Here is a 4,825-nt window from a genome sequence, read left to right as displayed (position 1 = left end):
CACGAAGAGGTGTCGCCGCTTGACAGGGGTTTGGCAGAGAGCGTCACAGTGACCGCCATATAATACAGAGAGCCACGCAGTGAAAGCCAGATAATACAGAGCAACGCAGAGCCCGCCATATAATACAGAGAGCATCGCAGTGATTGTCATAATAGAGAGCATCGTAGTAAACGCCATATAATGCAGTGTCGCAATGCCTTTCATATAATACAGAGTATCATAGTGACCGCTAGATAATGCAGAGTGTAGCTGTAACCACCAGATAATGCAGAGAGCGTTGCAGTGACCGCTAGATAATGCAGAGAGCATTGCTGTGGCTGCCAAATAATTTGGACAGCATCACTGGGACCACCAATGAATGCAGGGTGCCGCTGTGACCACCAGATAATGCAGACGTTGCTGTTATCTCTAAACAAAGCAGAGTGCGTTGCAGTTAGTGCTAGATCAGGCATTTCCAAACTGTCCTCAAGTCACACTAACAGTCCATGTTTTACTGATATCCATGCTTGAGCACAGGTGACTTAATTTATACTTCAGTTATTTTGATTTAACTATCTGCACTGAAGCCTGGATATCACTAAGGGGGAGATGTACTAGGCAGTGATAAAATTGAAGAAGTGAGACACTGGAGACGTTGCCCATGGCAACCAATCAGCATTGACGTAACCTGCTAGCGTACCTTGAAGACTGAGGTTGGGAATGCCTGTGTAAGATAATGCAGAGCATCACTGTGACAGTCAGATACTGCAGAGACCATCAGTGACCCACATATAACAAACACAAAATGAATGCTACTTCTCCCCCCCCCCCCCCCTTACACACACACACACACTCAAACACACTGATACACAACCCCAGGAGGGAGTAGATTAGAATGCTCAAATAGCGTAGAGGGGGCAGGGATGGACTTGGGATGAGTGGGCAGAGTCTTGGCAAGGGACAGGAGGAAGTAGATTAGAATGGTCAGAAAGGTTAGAGGAAGGGACTGGGTCTTGGCCAGGGACAGGAGAAAGTAGATTCAGCATGAGAACAGCATCTTTACAAAGTGACAGGGAGGATCAGGAGGGGGCGGAGACTCAGTGTTTAAGACAGGGAGAGATTACATATTGTGCATCAGAATCCACTACTCAGGCACGCATTTCAGACTCAGGGAGGAACCACCAGTGCAACAGAGCACACTCGGAAAGGAGTACAGCTGGCACACAGGCCCAGAATTCTGCCCACTGCCCAGCTGCGCTGATAGTGCTGATAAACACAATGCAAGAGACAGCAAAGCACCATATTCCCCCTGGTCAAGTCCACTCCCCTGGGAGACTTCCAATAGTGGCATGGGCTACTATTACAATAAAGAGGTCTGATTTAGGGAGTAAAAGCGGATTATCAATGGAGTAAAGCTAACACTGGGTTCAATGAGAGTACTTTGATAATGAGTAAAGAGACTTCTTCCCAAAAAGGTCACAGTGAAAAATATATTCATATTATCATCCTCTTGGTCACATTAGCATCAGCCCAGCTTTGAACAGGAAGGCCACATTTTGTACATTTAGTGGGAGTGAGGTAGAGCCTATTGAATAGTTTAATATAGTTTTCAGTGTGGTTAGAACAATTTCCATTTTCCAGATATCTGTTGTTTTTTATGCATAAACAGAAAAATATTGATGCTTAATATTTCTGTATATACTCATGATTACAGTAATGGATTTGGTTTGATCCTTCGTTCAATCTTTCTGTTTATGCATATAAAAATATTTCTGTATATATTCATGATTACAGGAATGGATTTTGTTTGATCCTTCGCTCAATCTTTCTGTTTATGCATAAAAAACAACAGATATCTGTATAGATTCAGGCTCACAGGGATTATTTTTGTTTTGATCCTCCGCTCAATTCTTTTGTTTATGCATATTTAGCAACAATATCTCTGTATATACTCGTGATCACAGGGATTGATATTGTGGGATTGACATCTTTTGATTCTACAAGTAGCCTGCTTTAGGCAGTGCTTCAAAGGTAACTCTATGGTATTGTCCCTTTGAGGACTTGTCACCAAGGAGACAGTTAACTATATATACTTTGCCACTGTCATAAGTGACCACTTAGATTTTTTTCAAGCTCTTTGATAGGATGTGTTAAACACACGTAATCCGGTACTCAGCATATATAGCACCAAAATATATGAATATATGAACGTGTCGATGTATGGGCATCATGTCTACATTTATCATTGTTTCCTCCTTTTTTGTGGTATCTGCATGATACCCTTTACCGTCACCAAGATTTACTATATTATATTGAAATGAAACAGGTGACCGAAAGGAAATCAAGAGCATCCAATCATTGGTCCTACATTACTTCGTAATTCTTTCACTACGTTCCTACTTTTCTTCCTTCCGTGAACTCTCATCCACGATTCTGGCGGACGTGTCCCCCAGGGTACACGTCTCACCAGTCTAACGTGGACAGCAGATTCACTCTTATTCATCTACCGATATCCACTCAATCATATTACAGTCTCATCATATTTTCTCCCGAGAGGGAATTAATCCTTCCGTTTCGGTGCACTCTCATTGGCGATGTAGGGCAAGCTCTCTCTACGACCATACCCCTACGTTCACGCCCAATCTCGTCCGATCTTGGAAGCTAAACGGAGGTGGGCTGGGTCAGTACCTAGACAGGTGACTGCTAGGGAATACCCGGTGAAGTAGGAAGATTTACCTATGGTAATAACGCCAACAGCAGTATCACTACTTTTACTTATTCCAACTACTTCCTTAATCTCTAAATCCTACGATTTACTTATCAATGATAGTGGCAAACTACTAGAAATTGTTTAACAGTGTGTGGGCTCTCTCACCCACTAATCCAACCCTATTCAGGGCCGCATCAATACAAACAAAGTTTGTACAGATCTTTGGCAGACGGAGGCAGCTTGAGATGTAGCTACCTTCCATTATGCAATTATCCAGGTATATTTAAGATCTGAACATTTCATTCATTATTTTGAAACACAAAGTGTTTTTCTTCCAGACATATTTTCCGTACTATATAATCATGGTGACTCATGTAGAATGTATCTTGTTTTGAGTTTTTATGTGTGGAAAAGAGTACAAGCTTAAGACGTCAATATCAAGCTTTAGGCTCATTTCTCATTGATCATCATTTAAGATAATAATAAGAGTGCGCCCAAACAAGAGTCATACTTTTTCTCTCTGTATATACACCACCCAGCACCTCCAAGACAACTTTGGAAAAACTGAGTTATCTGACATAGTGGACCAACGCGTTTCAACCCTTTTAATTTTGGGTCTTTCTCAAGGCAGTGTGTCAGATAGTGATCCCTATTGTCCTTATATATGTAGTTCATCCAATCACAGACTGTCACTGATGACGCACATCTCCCGCCTTTTCTTCTCTCCCTCTTGTGCTCCCGCTCTCTATACATCTCATGTGTCTCCAACAGGAAGTGCGTCGTCTGTGATGTCCGTACGTCCCGACCGGAAGTCGCGCCGCGACGCCGTCATCACGCACTTCCGTTCTGTAGGGAGTCCTGGCGGAAGTGTCCTATAGTTCAATTAGATGTCCTGGCGGAAATGGTCAAGCAGCACATGTAAACATGAGATTTCATTCGCTAAAAGTCCACTTAAAGTCCTTTAATAAAACACCTAATATAGAAATATGAACATATATAATAAAACAGAGCATTAATAAAAGAATAACAATATATCAAAAAACAGTACTAAAATTTATGGGGATAGCAGCAAACAGTAAAACCCACAGTTAAATGAATGGACTAAAATGCCTACATTATAAAAACCACTTCAGTTCAAAGTCGCTGTTTAAACCGTGTGGTTGCAGCGTATTGCATTCAAAGATTAGTTGCATCTCACTTTTTGCCAATCGGGATGCAATATCCCGTTGGCGAAGATTACATTTCATAAGTTTGATGCCTGCAAATCTAATGATATGCTTCGTGGAACAGTAGTGCACTTTCTTAAAATGGGCCGATAAAGCATGCGTTTCCAATCCCCTTTTAATATTGCGACAATGTTCCCCCATCCTAACTTTAAGGGCTCGAGAAGTGCGTCCTATATAAAACAAGTGACAAGTGCATTCAATACAATAAACAATGTTGCTTGTATTACATGTGATAAAATCCCTGACGCACACACTTTTATCGTTAATCTGAATTTTTTCCAGTTTTTTAGTGCCATCACTTTTTATCTCATGACAGCCAATACACATTCCACAGCGATGAAACCCTTTGGTAATAATTCTTGGTTCTATTTTTGTAGGTGGAAGATAACGGTTTACCAAAACGTTCCTTAGATTGGGAGCTTTTCGATAAATAAAAGTAGGGCGTTCTGGGATCTTGCTCCCCAATATGGGGTCATTTTTTAAAATGTTCCAGTTCTTTTTAATGGATTTTTCTAAAATTTTATGCTGGGAATTAAAACTGGTAACAATGCCCATTCAAACTTTTCATTTTTATTCTGTTCAGAAGATTTATTAGCTAAAAGGTCACTTCTATTCACCTCATCAGTCTTTTTCACTGCCAATTCTACAATATCCTTTCTATAGCCACATTTTTCAAATCTCTTTTGGAGTTCACAAGCTTGTTGTTTATAAGTGCTATCCTCCGTACAGTTCCTTTTAGTGCGTTTAAACTGGCCGAGCGGAATAGAATTAAGCCAGTTTGCATGATGGCAACTGCTATATTCTATATAGGTTCTTGAATCTGTCTGTTTCGTGAACGTCCTAGTGTGTATCTGATTATTGTCCACATATATCGTTATATCTAAAAAGTCAATCTTCTGTGCATCAATAT

The 4,825-nt window shown here is 40.8% G+C and overlaps 1 pseudogene; it reads left to right on the top strand.

Moving 5' to 3' along the window:
- The first annotated feature begins 2,589 nt into the window (after positions 1-2,589).
- On the top strand, positions 2,590-2,708 carry LOC135052473 (5S ribosomal RNA; annotated as a pseudogene).
- The last annotated feature ends 2,117 nt before the right edge of the window (positions 2,709-4,825 follow it).

Source organism: Pseudophryne corroboree, chromosome 2, assembly GCF_028390025.1.
Source record: "Pseudophryne corroboree isolate aPseCor3 chromosome 2, aPseCor3.hap2, whole genome shotgun sequence".
Classification (NCBI taxonomy): Eukaryota; Metazoa; Chordata; class Amphibia; order Anura; family Myobatrachidae; genus Pseudophryne; species Pseudophryne corroboree.
This window is presented reverse-complemented; position numbering and strand designations above follow the sequence as displayed.